Source organism: Macaca fascicularis, chromosome 6 (genome assembly GCF_037993035.2).
Source record: "Macaca fascicularis isolate 582-1 chromosome 6, T2T-MFA8v1.1".
In the NCBI taxonomy this organism is placed as follows: Eukaryota; Metazoa; Chordata; class Mammalia; order Primates; family Cercopithecidae; genus Macaca; species Macaca fascicularis.
Window position 1 is genome coordinate 96,838,105 of NC_088380.1, and position 21,585 is coordinate 96,859,689.

The following is a 21,585-nucleotide window of genomic DNA, read 5'->3' on the forward strand; positions in this document are numbered from 1 at the left end:
AATTAGATTTAAAATACAATTGTGACATTTCTGTGCTAATTTTGAGATTTAAATATTGTTGTGACAAATTTTTCTCTAAAATACATTAAAGCAATTTAGAATTGCACATTATCTCAGGACAATTGGCCTAGGCAATCGTAAAATCTTAAGTGTGAGTTGTCCAAAGGGACTTTCCCACTCTTTACCTGAAAGTAATAATGTTGTGAAAAATGATCAGCTTTAGACTGTTTCTAATGAACAACAGTCACTTGTACAAGATCAGTAAGAATCTATCATGTGAGAAGAGTCTTCTAATACATTTTTCCTTTCTTTGGTCTCTCCTTCCTCCAGTTCATATTTCACATTGCTTCTAGAGTTTCTGAAGTAAAGATCTGGTCATACCACTCCTCTTTTCTAAAACCGTCTGTGATTTTGCAGTGTCTAAGTTCCCATTTAGAATGTGTGCATTACTTTCTACCACTACCTCCTATGTAATCCATCTTTTAACTACAAAAACTCAGAAATATTTTTCTTTTATTTAATAAACACTTATGTGTATACATTATTCTCTACATTTCTTAACCATCACTCCTCTGCTATGTGGAGTTTGGACTAAAGGAGCATAAGAGGTAATGATGGGAAACTGCAGTGTTAGCTTCTGTGAAAGATGACGGTGACTTGAGGTAATGTGATGGCAATGAGTGTTCAGGGGACCTCTCTGTGGACCTGCTTTTCTACTTCCTAAATATTATGCAGGGCCCTATGGCAAAGTCACCACCACATAAGTCTTTCTTTTTTCTCCCCACTATGTTCCCTTATCGCTCTGTACATAGTCCTATCATAGTACCTGTCCCAATCCAGAATAATGATTTGTTACTGATGGTGACAGAAGACAGGCAAATTCCTAGGCAGACAGTGGTGGGTTCCTGGTAGAGCTCAACCTTCAACGTGAGGAACAAACTGCCAGTTCCAGAAGAGTCCCTGAATAGAGTGAGAACTTCTATTCCCATGTTACCCAGTCTCTCGATTGTTTCCTTCTGGCTGATGCCTTTTAACCAATTGAATGGTGCTTTTTCCCAGATCATCCATGAACCAATCGCACGCACTCCCCATTCTAAACCCATGAAAACCCTGGACTCAGCCTCACAGATGGCTACCCACTTCAGGTCCCCTCTTTTTGTCAAGAGCTTTTCTGTCGCTCAGTGAGATTCTACTCTGCCTTGCTCACTCTCCAGTGTGGTGTCTGTGTGCCTCATTCCTCTTGGTCACAGGATAAGAACCTGGAACCCACTGAACAGCAGGAGTGAAAAGAGCTGTAACACTCCTGCTTGCTGAACTATGGGAGTGGAAAAGCCGCTGGATGCCACTGCCTCCCACTCATTGAACTACAGGAACAAAAAGCAATGACATTAGTATCCTTTATTTTCCAAAGCCTTCTCAGAAGCCACTATAAGGCTACTCACTATGTTGTTCATGGTCTCTCCCGGAAAAACATGTCACACTCAAAATGGGTATCTGAAGAGAGCTTAACCATGGGACACTTAACAAGATATGAGCAGAGTTACATAAATAGGGGCAGTAAAGCTCCCGGGGTCAGACAATCTTAAGAAGTTGTCAGTAACCTTGGCTTGAAGAGGCAAGATAAGGAAAAAGTTACCAGAATCCAGTATGCTCTATAGCTATAATGCCTCCTACAAAAGTATTTAGTAGAGGAATTCAGTCACTGACAAACTGTGGCTAAGCTGGATGGGAGCATGGGAAAATAAAAACCTTGGCCTTCTGAGGGCAAGGAATGCTGGCCAATGCAGTCCATTCAGGCTGGCCTCCTGCAATCCATACAAGGCAGGCCAGAGAAGGTGGAGAGTGGATCTGGAGGGCAAGTGCAAAGCCTCCAACAATTCAATGCATGGAAAGGAAATGAGCTATGGACTTAACAGACAGAAACATGAATGATAATCCATGCATGGAAAGAGAAACGAACAGTTGGAGAGAGTTTTCATGTGGATCTTATTGTCTGAATATAACGGGACCGTGATGGTGACTAAAGCTTAAATTCCAAGTCTCTTTCTAGAAACTTTGTCAGTATTTCTTGAAGTGTTTTTCTTAAGAACATTTGCATGGAAATCATTACATGTTAAAATACAGATTTCTAGGCACTAGGTCCAGTCTACTGAGGCATAATCTCTGAGGGTAAGACTCAGAATTTGATATATCAACAAGTTTCCTAGTGATTCTGATTTACTTTTTTTAGAACTACTGACCTAGAAGCTTTTTGGAGTCATAACATTCAGAAAGTTGTAGGCAATTTTCTTCAGTTTATCACTGTACACTGGTTTTAACCTTCCTGATAAATGCTGCCCATAGTTAAAGTGTTAGTTTCCATCTGGAGATAATGTGAGACAAGCAAAATACTCATTGAAAAAAATTACCAGGCTGTGAGCCCCTTGGGGGTAAACTGTCACTGACACAGAAGGAAATCTGCATTGAGAGGCTTATTTCTCTCCCTCCTCTTTTTCTGTGCAGAGTGTGTCTCGGGGAAGTCTCAACTCCCCAGCCCTTTGTCACAGATAGCTGGTTTGGAACCAAACTTAGTCATTACTATGCACCCTAATCCCAGAGGTTCCACAGCCCTTAGACTAACAAAGCAAGCTCATTTTCAAGAAGCTTAATGTTGGTGATACTTCATCAGGTATTAGCAAATGTTCCCCCTAACAAAAACATCCTCAGAAGCAACCCTGCTGAAAGCAGCGCATGTCAACAGGAGGATGACAGCCCAGTTCCTAACCAAGCAGCACCAGAGACTCATTACAAGGTGGTGGGGACAAGGATGAAAGCACTCATGGTAGGTCGCATGCATGGTTGCTGAAGCAGCCAGCCTCCCAGCCACGGCTCTGCAATCCAGCACATGGAGGAAACATCCAGGCTAGGGATTAGAACCTTGTGACTTTGATATCTGAATATTAAGATCTTTTATTTTCCTTTTTGCCATGTAGACGAAAGAAAAAAAGATGTAAGGAAATTGTTTAATATGAGGAAAAATAGAGTCTATGTTATCAAGGAATTAGCATCTTGTGGTGAAAACTAAAGCACCAATAAAATATATTGTGATTTAAAAAACATACTTTTAATATGTTTAATATTATGAAATATATTTTAGTCAGGAATGTCTTTATTTGCTATCTCAGTGAAGTATTCTGATGATATATAAAATTAACTGATGCTTGGAAATATTTAAAACTCTTTAAAAAATAGAATATAATAATAATTTTAATAGTAATAATATTAATACCTGGTTCATATTGAGTAGCTACTATGTTTTAGATGTGTTAAGCATTTTGCATATATAACCTCATTTAATTATTTTAACAGCAATCTAATGGCAAATGTATGATATTATTTTTTTCCCATTTTTCAAATGAAGAAAACTGAGACTCACCAAAACTTTGACTTAAATTCCTAAGATCCCATCATTTGTAAGTGGCAATGTTAAAGTTCTAACCGAACAACTACAAAGCCTATATATTTGGTTAAAACACCTATCTAATACTATTTGATATATATTCAGTTTAAGTTCCCAAAGATTAGTAATGTTCTAGAAATGTTTACACTGTCTTTTAAATAAACATTCAAGTGGAATGTTATTTATATATAAGAACTATAAGGTAAAATCCCAAGATCTAGAATCAGATCCAGGTGCAAATAATGATTCTGTATTAATTAGCTAGATGATTGTGCATCTCTGAGTTTTAATTTTGTTATCTACAAGCAGTAATACCAGGGGGAGTTGACACAATGTGTATTGAATGCCTATTAATTAAAATGGTGACTGTTATTACACTATAGATATTTATTAAACTACCAGAGCATTGGTACCTATTAAATAACAGCTATTATTAAAATGGATAATGTAGTCTTCATTCTGAAATTCAGGAGAACATTTTTACAAATAGCATGCATTCACTTATATTCAACAATCATCATACTTATTGTCATTCAGAAAAAAAAGGTATTGGACTTTTAGATGATCTGTATTGCAGAATAATTATTTTTCAGCTTAAAATATGTGATATCAAATTTCAGTGCCATCTCTTACCCAAAAGTTAAAGTATATTTTTACTTCTTAACTGTAACTCCTAAATATGAAGCCACAACTCAAGAGTATGGTAAAGAAGCAGCTATGAAAAATGACAGTGATATGTGAGATGTAGGTGTGTTCACAGGTTGCTTGGGCGGAATGAAGATATAGTTAATTAAAACTGAGGAAGTCAGGGGACTTTGAAGCCAGAGTGTTATTAATGTGGATCATGAAACAGTGGGAGGATGAGGTCAAGATGTAAGGAGAGAAAGACTGAAAGACTGTGACCCATGTACTAAAATCACAGAAGTGAATCTGTTGGCATTGGTAGACAAGCACAATAAAGATAAAGAAAATAGTTGAGTTTTTGAAGGTACTGAAAGAAGTTTGGAAGCAGCAATAGGAAGGAAGGCGAATGCTAATTCCCTAACCCAGATAAATATCTCAGGACAGTTTTTCTGCTCTTGAATTCTGGTTATGCTGGAGAGATCTCTATACCAAAACAACTAGTTCCATCAGAAACTCAACAGAAGTCAGGCACTCATTGGCTGCTACTACCTAATGTTTTCATTTGTCTCTAAATTGGCTGCATTTGCATAAACTTGTTTATTCCTTTAAGAACAGCCCAATCCACACTATTCTACAAATAATCTCACCTTCTACTTAAATGAGATCAAGACTGGTGGCAATGAGCTTTCTCAGTGTTTTTTCTCAAAATTCCTCAACTTCTTCGTTTATCTTCTCCTCTCTTTTTCCCATCTCAGATGAAGTAGCTTCAGGGCTCATTCATGGGTGACCTAATTCCATCACTTCCACATCCTCTGAGAACTTGTCCCAGTAATTACATACTCCTCGTCTTCCTCACAAGTCTCTCTCTCTCTCTCAACTGCATCCTTTACCTAAGTCTGTAAACACGCTAATGTGTTTGCTCATGTCCCACCACCCTCTAATCTGTTAGCCTCCCTTTTACTGATAGATTTCTAAAAAAACAAACAAACAAACAAACAAAAACCTTGTCATAAGAGGAGCAGTTTCCTTGCTTTATCTTTCACCATTTTACTAGTGAATCTCTCTGTCAGTGGTGTAGTAATGACAGGACTCCGATGAGTGGAGGAACACCAGAGTTCTTGGTCCTTGCACCGGTTTGGATAAATGACGGGGACACACGTAGAGCAATTTTAAGGAATGGAGAGTTTAATAGGTAAGAAGGAAGGAAGAAGCTCCTTCGTATAGAGACAGACGGAGTGGGGCTCCAAAGCCCAGAGAAGAAACCCCCAGTCCGGCGGGGGGTGGGGGGTGGAAGGTGGCATAAGGCTTAGGGGATGGTTTGATCAGGCATGTCACTCACATACCCCGCGAAAAGACTGGCCCTCCCACCCTGGCCTTTTAATATGCAAATGAAGTGCTCCACATAGGGATATGTGTGGGCGGCCATGTCATCAGGTACATGTTGGGGCAAGGGCAAGGAGAAGAGGACGGGAATCACGATGTTTGGGTGAACCCAGTTTCTAATAGCCTGTATTTGCATATCAAAGTTTGCCAGCCCTGAGAACCGAGGCTTTCCTGCTAGATGAGAAACGTTTCTGGAGCTGCTTTAAAAGAAACAAAAATTTTCCAAAGACCCATTTTCCTCTCTATCTGCCTAAAATAATTTCTAATAACACCCATAACAGTAATAAGCCCCAAATTTAAGATTTCTTTTCTTCCATCCTCATCTTTAGCAGATCGGTAGCATTGCTTTCATCACAGTTCTCCTCCAGTGCTTTCCATGATGCTGCTCTCAAATCGCTCCTTCTAGGACATCTTTTTGGACTATGATTGGTTATCCTGCTTCTGAAACAGAAGTTTCCCAAATTTTGATATTTGGTTTCCTTATGTCTCTGTCCTTTCCCCAAAAAGTATCCTACAGTAGCCTGGCTTTAGTTACCATTTCTAAGCTAATCTATATTTGGGCATCACCTACATCGCTAGCTTTCTCTCACTTTAAAACTGCTTTCTGGAAACTAAATACTGCATGTTCGCACTTACAAGTGGGAGATAAGCACACATGGACATAATGATGGCAACAAGAGACACTGGGGAATACAAAAGACAGGAGGAAAGGAGGGGACAAGGGTTGAAAAACTACCTTTTGGGTACCATGCTCACCACCTGGGTGACAGATTCATTCATATTCCTAACTTCAACATCACACAATATGTCTTCATAACAAACCTGCACATGTACCTCCTGATTATAGAATAAAAGTTGAAAAAAAAAAAATGGAACCAAAACTACTTTCTGTCCACCTCCACCAAAATGCCCTGCAAGCACCACAAACTAAGCCCAAAATCTTTCTCGGATCACCTAATTTCAACTCTGGGCCACCTTGATTTCAATATCTTCCTTTTTCCTCATATACAAATAGATATTAAATCCCATGGACCCAACCTCCATAAGATCTCAGACAATAACTACTATGTTTCTGTCAACACCCTCTTCGCTATCTTTCATCGGGTAGTGAACAATACCTTTTTTTAAAAAAAATTATTATTTTAAGTTCCAGGATGTGCAGGATGTGCAGGCTTTTTACATAGGTAAATGTGTACCAAGGTGGTTAGCTGCACCTGCTAAACTATCACCTAGGTATTAAGCCCAGCATGCATTAGCTATTTATTCTGGTACTGTCACTCCCACAGCCCCCACTGACAGACCCCAGTGTGTGTTGTTTCCCTGCCTGTGTCCATGTGTTCTCATTGTTCAGCTCCAACTTATAAGGGAGAACATATGGTGTTTGGTTTTCTGTTTCTGCATTAGTTTACTGAGAATAATGGCTTCCAGTTCCATCCATGTCCTTGCAAAAGACATGATCTCATTCCTTTTCATGACTGCATAGTAATCCATGGTGTGTATGTACCACATTTTCTTTATCCAGTCTATCACTGGTGGGCATTTAGGTTGATTTCATATCTTTGCTATTGTGAGTAGTGCTGCAATGAACATACATGTCCATGTATCTTTATAATAGAATAATTTATATTCCTTTGGGTATATACCGTAGCAGGAGGAGCCGTGGACAAAACCCCTCAGACACTGAGTTGTAGAAGGAAGGGCTTTATTCAGCTGGGAGCATTGGCAAGCTACTGTCTGAAAATCCAAGCTCCCAGAGTGCACAATTTCTGTCCTTTTTAAGGGCTCACAACACTAAAGATTTTACATGAAAGGGTCATGATTGATTGAGCAATATAGGGGATATGTGACAGGGGTTTCATGCACTGTCAGTCAGAATGAAACAGAACAGAACAGGGAGTTTCACAATGTTCTTCTCTAAAATGTAGTTGATTTTTAACTACTAGGTTTAGGCCAGGCAGGCCCAGGCCTGGTTTCAGGCCTGGTGCTGGGCTGCTTGTCTTTGGTTTCACTTCCTGTATTTTTTCCCTTAAAACAAGTACTGAGTAAAAAAAATATAAAACAATATGAGAGGGTCTCTCTCTTCCCTCAATACCAAGTAATAGGATTGATGGGTCAAATGGTATTTCTGGATCTGAGTCTTTGAGGAATTGCCACACCGTCTTCCACAATGGTTGAACTAATTTACATTCCCACCAACTGTGTAAAAGTGTTTCTATTTCTCCACAGCCTCGCCAGCAACTGCTGTTCCTTGACTTTTTAATCGCCATTCTGACTGGCATGAGATGGTATCTCATTATGGTTTTGATTTGCATTTCTCTAATGACCAGTGATGCAGAGCTATTGTTCATGTGTTTGTTGGCCACATCAATTTCTTCTTTTGAGAAGTGTCTGTTTATGTCCTTTGTCCACTTTTTAATTGGTTGGTTGTTTTTTTCTTGTAAATTTGTTTAAGTTACCTGTAGATTCTGGATATTAGACTTTTGTCAGATGGATAGATTGCAAACATTTTCTCCCACTCTGTGGGTTGTTTGTTTGCTCTGATAATAGTTTCTTTTGCTGTACATAAGCTCTTTAGTTTAATTAGATCCCATTTGTCAATTTTTGCTTTTATTGCAATTGTTTTTGACATTTTCATTATGAAATCTTTGCCCATATCTATGTCTTGAATGGTATTGCCTAGATTTTCTTTTACGGTTTTTATAGTTTGAGGTTTCACATTTAAGTCTTTAATCCATCTTGAGTTAGTTTTCATATAAGGTATAAGAAAGGGATCCAGTTTCAATCTTCTGCATATGGCTAGCCAGTTTTCCCACCACCATTTGTTAAATAGGGAATCCTTTCCCCATTGCTTATTTTTGTCAGGTTTGTCAAAGATCAGATAGTTGTAGATGTGTAGTCTTATTTCTGAGTTCTCTATCCTGTCCCATTGGTCTATGTGTCTGTTTTTGCACCAGTACCATGCCGTTTTGATTACTGTAGCCTTGTAGTATAGTTCGAAGTCTAGAGCATGATGCCTCCAGTTTTGTTCTTTTACCATAAGATTGTCTTGGCTATGTGGGCTCTTTTTTCGTTCCATATAAATTTTAAAATAGTTTTTGCTAATTCTGTGAAGAATGCCAATGGTAGTTTGATGGGAATAGCATTGAATTTATAAATTACTTTGGGTAGTATGGCCATTGACATGATATTGATTCTTCCTATCCATGAGCATGGAATGTTTTTCCATTTTTTTGCTTCCTCTCTGATTTCCTTGAGCAGTGGTTTGTAGTTCTCCTTGAAGAAGTCTTTCACTTCCCTTGTTATCTATATTTCTAGCTGTTTTATTCTCTTTGTAGAAATTGTGAATGGAAATTCATTCATGATTTGACACTTGGCTTGTCTGTTGTTGGTGTACAGACATGCTTGTGATTTTTGCACATTGACTTTGTACCCTGAGACTTTGCTGAAGTTGCTTATCAGTTTTAATTTTTTTTTTTTTTTTTTTTTTTTTTTCTGAGACGATAGGGCTTTCTAGATATAGAATCATGTCATCTGCAAACAGAGACAGTTTGACTTCCTCTCTTCCTATTTGAATAGCTTTTATTTCTTTCTCTTGCCTAATTGCTCTGGCCAATACTATATACTTCCAATACTGTGCTGAATAGGAGTACTGAGGGAGGGCATCCTTATCTTGTGCCAGTTTTCAAGAGGAATGCTTCCAGCCTTTGCCCATTTAGTATGATATTGATTGTGCGATTGTCATAAAAGGCTCTTATTATTGTGAGGTATGTTCCATCAATACCTAGTTTTTTGAGAGTTTTTAACATAAAGGGATGTTGAATTTTATTGAAGGCTTTTTCTGCATCTATTGAGATAACCATGTGGTTTTTTTCTTTAGTTCTGTTTATGTGATGAATTACATTTATTGATTTGCATATGTTGAACAAGGCCTTGCATCCCAGGGATGAAGCCAACTTAATTGTTGTGGATAAACTTTTTGGTGTGCAGCTGGATTTAGTTTTCCAGCATTTTATTGAGGATTTTTGCATTGATATTCATCAGGGATATTGGCCTGAAGGTTTCTTTTATTGCTGTATCTCTGATAGGTTTTTGTATCAGAATGATGATGGTCTCATAAAATAAATTAGGGAGGAGTCCCTCCTTTTCAATTGTTTGGAATAGTTTCAGAAGAAATAGTACCAGCTCTTCTTTGTACCTCTGGTAAAATTCAGCAGCAAAACCATCTGGTCTATGGCTTTTTCTTTGGTTAGTAGGCTATTTATTCTTTCCTCAATTTCAGAACTTGTAATTGGTCTGTTCAGGGATTAATCTTCTTTCTTGCTCAGTCGTGGGACACTGTGTGTGTCCAGAAGTTTATCTATTTCTTCTACATTTTCTAGTTTCTTTGGATAGAGCTGTTTATAGTATTCTCTGATAATTGTATTTTTGTGGGGTCATTGGTGATATCCCCTTTATCATCAAGGGGTGATAGCCCCTTTTTGTTGTGTCTATTTGATACTTCTCTCCTTTTTTTCTTTATTAGTCTAGCTAACGGTCTGTTTTGTTAATTTTTTTTCAGAAAATCAGCTCCTGGATTCATTGATTTTTTGAACTGTTTTGGTGTCTCTGTCTTCTTCAGTTCTGCTCTGATCTGGGTTATTTCTTGTCTTCTGCTAACTTTGGGGTTTGTTTGCTTTTGGTTCTCTAGTTCTTTTAGTTTTGATATTAGGGTGTCAGTTTGAGATATTTCTAGCTTTTTGATGTGGGAATTTAGTGCTATAAATTTCCCTCTTAATACTGCTCTAGCTGCATCCCAAAGATTCTAGTACATTGTCTCTTTGTTCTCATTGGTTTCAAAACACTTCTTTTTATCTGCCTTAATTTCATTATTTACTGGAGTCATTCAGGAGTAGGTTGTTCAATTTCCATGCAGTTGTGTTGTTTTAAGTAAGTTTCCTAATTGTGAGTTCTAATTTGATTGCTCTCAGGTCTGAGAGACTCTTTGTTATGATTTAAGTTTTCTTTGCATTTGCTGAGGGGTGTTTTACTTCCAACCATGTGATTGATCTAGAGTAAGTGCCATGTGGCACCAAGAGGAAAGTATATACTGTTGTTTTGGGGTGTAAAGTTCTATAGATATCTATCAGGTCCAGTTGATCCAGAGCTGAGTTCAAGTCCTGAATATCTTTATTAATTTTGTCTCGATGATCTAATATTAAAAGTAGGGTGTTAAAGTCTCCCATTATTATATGGGGGTCTAAGTCTCTTTGTAGGTCTCTAAGAATTTGTTTTATGAATCTGGATGATCCTATATTGTGTGCATATATATTTAGGATACTTAGCTCTTCTTATTGAATTGATCCCTTTACTATTATGCAATACCCTTCTTTGTTTTTTTTTTTATCTTTCTTAGTTTAAAGTCCATTTTGTCAGAAACTAAGATTGCAACCCCTGCTTTTTTTCCTGCTTTCCATTTGCTTGGTAGATTTTTTCTTCATCCCTTTATTTTGAGCATATGTGTGTCTTTGCTTGTGAGATGGGTCTCCTGAATAGAGCACACCAATGGGTCTTGACTCTATCCAGCTTTCCATTCTCTGTCTTCTAATTGGGGTATTTAGCTCATTTACGTGTAAGGTTAATATTGTTATGTGTGAATTTGATCCTGTCATCATGACACTAGTTGGTTATTTTGCAGACTTGTTGATGTGGTTGCTTCATAGTATCATTGGCCTTTGTACTTCAGTGCAATTTTGTAGTGGCTGATAACAATTTTTCCTTTGCATATTTAGTGTTTCTTTCAGGAGCTCTTGCAATGCAGGGCTGGTGGTGATGAACTCCTTCAGCATTTGCTTAATCTGAAAATAATTTTATTTATCCTTCACTTATGAAGCTTAGTTTGGCCAGATATGAAATTATGGGATGGAAATTCTTTTTTTAAAGAATGTTGAATATTGGTCCCCAATCTCTACTGGCTTCTAGAGTTTCTGTTGGGAGGTCTGCTGTTAGTCTGATGGGCTTCACTTTGTAGGTGACCAGGCCTTTCTCTCTGATTGCCCTTAACATTTTTTCCTTCATTTCAACCTTGGAGAATCCAATGATTATGTGTATTAGGGTTGATCTTCTCATGGAGTATCTTACTGGGGTTCTCTGGATTTCCTGAATTTGGATGATGTCCTATATTGCTAGGTTGGGGAAGTTCTCCTGGATGATATCCTGAAGAATGTTTTCCAACTTGGTTCCATTCTCTCCATCTCTCTCAGGTACCCTGGTCAGTCACAGGTTCAGTCTTTTTACATAATCCCATAGTTATTGGTAGTTTTGTCAATTCCTTTTCATTCTTTTCTCTCTAATCTTGTCTGCCTGTCTTGTTTCAGATATATAGTCTTTGAGCTCCAAAATTCTTTCCTCCACTTGGTCTATTTGGCTACTGATACTTGTGTTTGCATTGTGAAGTTCTTGTGTTATGTTTTTCAGCTCCTTCAGGTCATTTATGCTCATCTCTAAACAGGTTATTCTGGTTAACAGCCCCTGTAATATTTTATCATGGTTTTTAGCTTCTTTGCATTGGGTTAGAACACACTCCTTTAGCTCAGCGAAGTTTGTTATTACCCAACTTCTGAAGCTTACTTCTGTCAGTTCATCCAGCTCAGCTTCAGCCCAGTTCTGTGCCCTTCCTGGAACAGCGATCATTTGGAGGAGAAGAGACACTCTGGATTTTTGAATTTTCAGCATTTTGTTTTTGGTTGATTTTTTTCTCATTTTCATGAGTTTTTCTAGCTTCAATCTTTGAGGTTGTTAACCTTTGGATGGGGTTTTTGTGAGGAAATATTTTTTCATGCTGTTGTTGTTGTTGTTGCTTTCTGTGTGTTTGTTTTTTTTTTTTAATAGTCAGGACCCTCTTCCCCAGGGCTGCTGCAGTTTGCTGGGGATCCACTCTAAAACCTATTTGCCTGGGTGCCTCTCGCACCTGGTGGTGTCACCAGTGGGGGCTGTAGAACAGCAAAGATGGCTGCCTGCTTCTTCCTCTGGGAGTTCTGTCCCAAGGGGCACCGACCTGATGCCAACAGAAACACTCCTGTATAAGGTGTCTGGTGACCCCCATTGGGGGGTTCTCACCCAGTCAGGAGGCACAGGATCAGGCATCTGCTTAACAAAGCACTCTGGCCTGCCCCTTGGTGGCACTGGGAAATCCCACTCTTCAGGGACTGCCTGGATTCCTCAGAGCCAGCAGGGCGAAAGACTAAGTTCCCTGATCTGTGGAGACCACGTCCGCCCCTCCCCCTAGGGGCTCCATCTCAAGGAGATCACAGTTCTGTCCCTAAAACCCTGGTTGGAGTCGCTGAAATTTCCACAGGGAGGCCTCACTCGGTGAGGAGGGATCGTCTGGGTCCAGCCTAAAGAGTCTGTCTGGTCACAATCTGCCACAGCCACTGTGATGCTTTGTGGGGAATTCTTCCTGGCTCCACACCATCCAGTTTCCCCAGCACACCAGGGGAAAACAGCAGACTGGAGCTGCAATGATGGCTGCCACCCCTCGTTCCAGGAGCTCAGTTGTCTTAAGCAGAAGGTAGCTGAAGTGATGGTGGTCACCTCTTTCCTGGGGAGCTCAATTGTCTTAAGTAGCTGGCAGCTGTAGTGATGGCAGCTGCCCCTCTCTGCCCAGGAACTCAGTAGTCTTAGGCAATCTCCAGCCCAGCGGCCATGGAGAATTTGTACTGCTCTGTTCCTGGGCCCAAAAGCACTGGTGGCGTGGGCTCACCAGGGGATCTCCTGATCCACAGGTTGCACAGATTTGTGGAAAAAGCATGGTTTCCCAGGTGGGGTAGCACACTTACTCACTGCCTGTCTTAACTGGGGGTGGGACCTCCCCTTGCCCTTACCCCGTGCAACTCCCAGGTGCGCTGTCGCTCCACCCTGCTTTTCCTCCTTCTCCATGGGTTGTGCCAATCACCTAGTCAGTCCCAGTGAGAAAACCTGGAGACCTCAGTTGCTGGTGCAGGATTCACTCACAGTTTTCATTCTTCTCAGTGGGTGCCTTCAACTGCAGCTTTTTCTAGTCAGCCATCTTGGCCCCTCCAACAATACTTTTATACAGTAACTCTAAAGCATATCATTTGATATCTGAATATGGCAAGCGAATTTTTTAAAGCTGGAGTTTCTTCATTTCAGCATCTACTCTGAACTCCTTTTCAGTCTCACATGCTGGCCTCACATAAACAACAAGCTTGCATAAACATTGCAAGGAGAGAACGTGAAATTCCTGGAAACTTTTTATTCTTCATCAGTTTGTCAACATTCAGAGACTCTCTTAGACTTTGTGTTACCTTGTGGCTTGCCAGTCTCTCATCTGGGTCTTCTCTAAACATTTTCCTTTGTTGCTTCTCCAGTCCCTCCTTAAAACTTATTTTTTTAATCATGGTGGTGTGGGAGGAATTTGGGAATTGGAGTCAGAATAGGCTAATAGCAAATCCCACCTCTGCAACCTACTCACCCTAAGACTTGAGAGAAATGTAATATTAGCGTTTGGGGGTGTTCTAGTTTTAGTGTAGTTTAGTTTTGCTTTGCCTTGTTTCTAACCATGTATAAAGGGATGATAACACCTACCTAAGCATGATTGCTAAGGATTAAATGAAATAATATATACAAGGCACATGCCACCTAATGTAAACACTAAAGAAACAGTAGCTGCTTCCAAGTTGATATCAATTTATATTAATGACTGGTACTATTTAAAGGCATCTCTACAGGACTAACATGGTCCTGCAGATAATATCTAGGTGAAGGTAAATCCTTGGTGAACAACAGCTGGCAGGTTAGAAGGTTCTTCCTACCACCCTTTAAAACAACTCCTACTTTGCTTCATTTTAGATGTCACATCAAATAACAACATGGAAAACTATCATTATGTTCTAATTTGTTTATCAAAATGCTTTAGTGTGTCATTTTTTTCTAACCAGACTAAATGAAGAGAGGGAGCAACTTTGAAAGAATGGCCATGCCATTGAGGTTGACTGAAAGCTGGAGGCCGTGGCCATTGGGTGACAGGTGGCAGTGCTGTTGGACAGATAGTAGGGGAAAACTGAGAGGCACAGAGGATGGGCTGGCAGCTCTAGTTCCCCTTTTTCTTAGCCAAGATTCAGGAAGATGTGGGGGTGTTAAGAGGAGGGTAAACCCAGGTGGACAGTCTTTCCTAACTAGCACTAATTAATCAGTCTTGGCTGAAAAACCTCAGTTGTACATAAAAGAACACCACAGATCTTATAGTGTTGTTCGTTCAATGATTTTGGATTAGGTTTGGCCATTCCGGAACTCCACAGGCACTATATACGCCACTTCATTTCAAAATTTCTACGATATGAGCACACGATTCATAACCTAGGAGTTTGTAGCCATCAGTAAAACTCTCTCAGCCTAATGTTGATGTTACTGCATTCCGGATAGGTTACATTTCCGTAATTGTAGCTTTACCACTTATTTTTCCCCCTCAGGGTCATGTTCTAAATGTTATCTAGAATAGCAGTCTTTGAAGAATCTTTGACATAGTGGTCAGGATCATGGACTGATGGTCTGAAGCCAGTAATGCTAACTCTACCACTTACCAGGTGCATAATCTTGGACACTTCATTTACCCTCTCCTTGCCTCAGTTTTCTCATACGTAAAATAGGAATAATAATGCCAGCCTCATAACACTATTGAGGAGAGTAAATAAATTAATCTTCATTAAGTGGTTAAATAGTACCTGGAAAATAGTTTTGCGTTAACTATCAGCCTGGCACATAGTAAATGCTATATAAATGTTAGCTATTGCTGCTGCTAGAAGCTGTTGTAGTAAATTCCACTGCTATAGTATTACATTAAAACACAGTACACTGATCTATCATCCCAGAAGAATTTTTTCAAGTTTGCCAGATAAATGTCTAAATACACTTACTCATCAAACCAAGCATGAATTTACCCTGTAAGATGAAGGGAAGCACAGTGAAAACATTTTTAACAGAAAATTGTTTAAATTTTAGTAACGATATAGAATGTAAACAGTTTATAAAAGCATTTGGCAGACTCTGATGTTGATCAAGTTCAGAAGTAATGTGAGAACAAAATAGAATGATTATTCAATGGATTATTGATTCATTCAATAAGCAACTACCATATGCTTTGCCTTGTACAGAGGTTTGAAAAAGACACACACACACACACACACACACACACACACACACAAAATACCAGTTTCCTGTATTTAGGAAAGTTATAATCCAGTAAAGAGAAGCTGGATAAATAAATATTTTAAATCATGGTACTAAGCACAATAATCAAGTCAAACATGAAATGATATAAAAATATACAGAAGCAAATGAATCGTATATGGAAGGTACTTGGTGATGGTTTGAGGCAGGCTATACGAAGGCAAGCATTTATCCCTACCCATAAGTTGGATTGCTGGTGCATAGGGAGGAAAAAACTAATGGTATCAATATTCTCTCTTGTTCTCTTACATAAACTTTTTTCAGCTAAGCCCATGAACAAAATATAATAATAAACATACAGGATTGACCCCAAAACACAAAATAGTCAAAGTCTTCAGATGTAGTAGGAAACATTAACTATATCAAGGAATATTAGTGAACTGTATAAATATTTTGAATGCCTGGAAGAAAAAATATCTCAAACCTTTACCTGTTAACCTTAGGCAGACCTTCAGGGGAGTTATAGGAGAATGCTTCTCCTTGACTCTTGTTTTCTGTCTGGGCTAATGTGAACTGTCAGAGCCCCCATGTGGTAATTAGTGTCATGGAAATCCACAGATAGATACTCAGCAAGGCAGAAAGATAGATGGTTCCTGGGGATTGCTCCCACAGTTAACAGTTGATCATACAGCCTCCTACACCCTATCCAGCCAAGTGCAAAGTTAGAAAGCAAAAGTAGTTTCTCAGTCTTCTTTAGTGTTATCTAATCATGATGAATCAACCTTTTCTTCTTCTTTAAGTGAAAATCTATGTGGAAATAAATTCAAAAACTATAATACAACTTGAGTAATATTAAGTGAGTGTTTAGGATGTATAAATACGTTTTTAAAGTTTATTAATTCTGACTAGAAACCAAAGACACAAATTAAGGTGTTTGATAAAAAGTAAGTTTGTTAGTATGATTTCAAGAAATAAACTAACAACAAACATAAGCTTTTTGGTCATCATGAGGTTCTCCAACTCTAACACCTCCACACCAAATATGAGCTTAGGAAGTTAGGAAGACAGAGTCCTGGGGACTCACAGAAAATTTTGAGTACCGCTCTGTGGTAATTGGCTCACACTTATGCTAACATTGGAATAATAGCTCAAATGATCAATATCGTACTTGAAAAGTCGCTTGCCATAGCCAGCTAGGAGACATAATGCAAAGAGATCTCACCCAAAAGAAAATATTAACAAGAAACGGACAAGACCTAAATCTGGAAATCCATAAAACTCTATATCTATTTAAAATAAAGACTTGACAGGAGTCTGAGACCAGCCTGGCCAACATAGTGAAACCCTGTCTCTAGCCGGGCGAGGTGGTGGGCATCTATAATCCCAGCTACTGAGGAGGCTGAGGCAGAAGAATTGTTAGAACCCGGGAGACAGAGGTTGCAGTGAGCTGAGATGATGCGATATTACTCCAGCATGGGTGACAGGGCGAGACTCTGTCTCAAAAAAATGAAACAAAATAAAATAAAATAAAAATAAAGTAGAATAAAGACTTCAGAAACTAGAGAACTTTATCACGTTCTGGCCACATTAATGAAGGCATCATCACACTTTTTATCCCACTATCTAAAATGTCAGATGCAAAGGAATGTGTTCGTCAAAAACAAAAAATGTCTTGTTTTCTCGTTTGCTTATTTATTTTCTGTCTTTGAATGCTAAAATACGCTTTTGGAAGTAGGTGCTTTTCCTTTCAGCTTTATTCAGGTCTAGCACACCCATTGTAAGAATCCTTAAATGTAAAGAGTTCTTATAACCCAATACATAATATAAATTCTTGTACAGAAAAATAGGTAAAGACATTAAGACTCAAAAATAATAAATACAAATTGCTAATAAATAAAAAACTGAACATGAATGGTCAAAATGTAAATGGAAAATACATCAGATAGCATTTTGTAAATAATTTAGTAAATATGTATCAAAAGAATTTAAGTTGTTTAAGCCCTGTGATCCAGTAATTATACTTCTCATGAAAGAATAGGAGATTCATACACACAAAAAATAGAATGTAGATCATTTTCAGTACAGAGTTTTCTCTAATACAAAAATGGAAATATCACCTAAATATTCACCATTGTGCTAGCGAGTAAATAAGATAAACTATATCCATATGAACTACTCATACTAAGCTATTAAAAATGGAGTTTTCAAAGAAAAGCAAGAGTTGAGAAAATTGATAACTAAAAACAAAACACAAAACAATATATCACTACTTATATAGTCCTATCATTATTCAGGAGTATATGTTTGTGAACACATAAAAAATATTGTGAACCAATAGCAGTGGCTCTCACAGTCTAACAAATTTTGTTTTCCTTACTATGCTTTTCTTTATGTTTTATGATTTACACTAAAAATTACATTACTTTTATAATTTTGAAATTCAATAAAGTGATTATTTTAATTGAAAATTTGTTTATTTATAAAAAACCCAAAACACAGCTGTTAAGACTACAGACACACATTATAAAAGGGAAAGTTGTCTGGTGTGCATATTCTGATTGTTTCATTGGAGAGAGTTTACTTTCCTGCATGTTTCTACCAAGGTTTAGGTTGAACCATGCAATTTTTAAATTTTCCGTATTGTTGTCTTTCTTTTCTTCTTTTTTGGGGCACATATGCTACTTGGTTTATTTTTTTCTTAGGTTAAAATGAAAATATTTTATTAATGTATTCTGCTACCATGGAACCAATCACTTGCTTTAGAAAGAAATATGATTCATGAACATTAATGGTAACTGAATGTCCAGTTAGTCACATTAGAGTCCTTACATTTATTCACCAAAAAATGTAGACATCATGGTTGCTTTAGACCTTTCCAGATGTCAAAATATCTTTACTATAAAATTCCTGTTAATAACAAAAGATAATCTTTGAGCATTTAGAACACAAAAAAGGCTCAGAAGAATTTTTCTCAGTGTCATATATACCTTTCATTGTTATTGATACTAGTTGAACCTGGAAATTGTTTTAAATGTGGCTTCAATTAGCTAAGCCACACTTACATCAATAACAACATTTATGTATTCTTTCAGTTTTAACACCTCATAGGCACTTTCATTCACCAAATTATAGACTATCTCCTAAATGTAATTGTCAGTGTTTATACTCATTTCCAACTTCAATTTTTATGGCAAACTTCTTGCCACATTCACTTAACTTCACACAGCCACACTTGAGTTACTGTGATCTTCCGAAATCCATCCAGGGCAGCTACTGGGATTAATGCAAATATTTTCAGATATAAAATATCCCAATGTATAGAATCCAGTTTAAACTTGCTTATAATCACAAAGGTCTTGGGTTATTGACTGAGTTTTGGACAGCATATGTAAGATCATCTACTGAGTGGAAAATCTCAATTTTCATGCAATCTAGACTGTGCTATACAATCTTCAAAATAATGGATTTGAAGGCAATAATGTTTTTCTAGGACAGAGTGGGCTAACTCTCTTTTTCTTCCTGACAGAGTCCTGTGATTACTACCACAACCTGAGAATTGACTTGGACAGAATAATCTTTTCTGTCACAATTCTAGGTGTCTAAAGAAATAAGCTCCTATTCTACAGATCCTTTTATTTTTCCCTTTAAGTTATCTTCCAAAACAATAGCAAGGGCAAGTTTAGTAGCAAAACTTTTTCTCAAAATGCTGATGGCCCAAGCCATACCAAGTCTACATGTGGTAGGAGAAATCATCTCAAGGGGAAAGTATCTTAAAGTGGTTCTTCAAGAAAGCAAAGCACAAGGCAAGGATTAAAGCTTTTTGGGAGATGCTAACCCTGATGTCATGTGAAGATGAGAGAAAAGAAGTAAGACAAAGGAAAATGAAACTAGTTTGCTATGATGTTGTACCACACTCGTTACTGTTTGACAATGAGCTTCAAAAAGACATGGTGACTTACCTAGTCTTGCGTTATTTGGCACTCAGAACTTGTCTGTAACTTTCGCAAGAAAAAAGTAAGCATTAGAGGAGCCCATGGGAGAAAGAAAGAAAAAGGAAGAAGTTTATGTACCTTGACTGCTTTCAGTTCCCCGTTACATACTGGTCAAGGTTTGCTTCACAGACAGCAAGTTCCTTACACTTCCAAGCTACATCTTCCAACCCTTGCATAGCCATACTGGAAGACGCGTGGTGAGGATTTTTATTCAAGTCAAAAAGTGGATGACAGAACAACATAGGCAGAAAGTTGATCAAAAAGGAAAAAGAAGGAATATGTGGGAATCTGAAAAGTGATCTGAGCTTTGTGTCTCCATACAAAGACAATGCTTTTCTATGCAGTTTTCTCACATGCAACGAGCTGCAAGTTTCCGTGTTCAAGTACTTGCATTCCAAAGCACTGTTTTTCATGTTAGGCCCATTATAAAGGCAGGATTTAAGATTTGTAGGAAATGAAATATGATGACTGTCTAAAGAACATAATCAAATATCATAATATGTAAAATCTTATACATAAAGTAAGTTATATCAGTAAAAAAATTGTTTTTGACCAGAAAAGATTCAAAAGTATTTGAAAACAGTTTTTACGAAACTACAGGAAATGTATGTTTTCTTGGTGAGATCGCTCATCTAAAGTTGTATCATTAAATAAAAGTATAGTTTTAAAATAAGGCTGGGAAATAGTGCAATAAAATATATTGAATTATGGAATTTTAGGTGTGTTCTATTATGCTTGCATTATCAACATGGTAAGTCAAGAAAAATAATGTTGCTTGTCAACTCACCAAAATAAACCACATCATATTTTGTGGTGTCCAATTATAAGAACAATACAATGTTAATTTAATTTTAAAAATTTAGAAAAGTAAAATAATTAAATCACCCATTCACACTCCAACCATCAATTTTAATGTCTGTTAATACTTTAATGTTTCAATCTTTTTATCTAAGTATATATATTTCATATGGCCAGAAATATTTTAAATTGATATTACAGTTATATATAATTTTGTCTTACTTTGTCACTTAACATTTTTATCATATGACCATATATAATCTCCAAAAACAATTTAAGTAGTTATGTAGCATCTCTCCAATAACTGATATTCTGTAACATATGTAACCACTCTCTTATTAAATACAAGTCATTTATATATATTTATTATTAGAAATAATATTACAATGCATCCTATTGTCTGAATTTTGATTATTTTTCTAGAGAGTGGTTTATAGAAAGAAAAATAAAAGGCCAAAGAATACGAGTTTCTGGGGAATTGTTAATGTACACTACCATTTTTCCCCCAGAAAATTTGTTCCCATTTACATTCTTGTAAGCAGTATATAGAAATGGCTCAACAAATATGTGAGACAGATTCCCCAGATTTTAATATTATGTTTAGATAAAAGTCTATTCAACCAAAAATCACCTAACTGCAAATTTCTATGAAAATTTACATTTCTTTTTAGCTCACTGAAATCATGAGATAAAGAGAAGGAATAAACACTCTCCATTAGTGAATGAATTCTCCCTTAGTGAATTCTCCACTATCTCATAAGGAGCTTTGCAGGTTTTGAGAAGCTTCCTGCAGTTGGCTGCCATCGACTCTTCCTCCAAGGACCTCTGTTAGTGTCAGTTCTGCATTGTGCCTTGCCCCACAGGTGGTTCTGTGAAATGGTCCAATATCTCTAGAGGGAAAGGCTCCCTTTGCTCCCATTGGCCCTCATCACCAGATGGAGTTGTTGCTTACTTTCTATTCTGCCCTTTCTCTAGTGCCTTGCTGCCTTCTGAATTTTCCTACAAAGAGCAGTGGCCAGGTCGTATGGTCCTTACATTCCAGGAAATTGTAAAGCTCTTCAAACGCTTCAAATTTCAAAACTCTTCTCTTGAAGACAACCCCTTTGCTTGGCAAAGAGGTAAGAGGAAATACCATAAAGAAGAGGGGTGGGATTTGAGGAGTAAATGGACCTTACAACTTCTCTT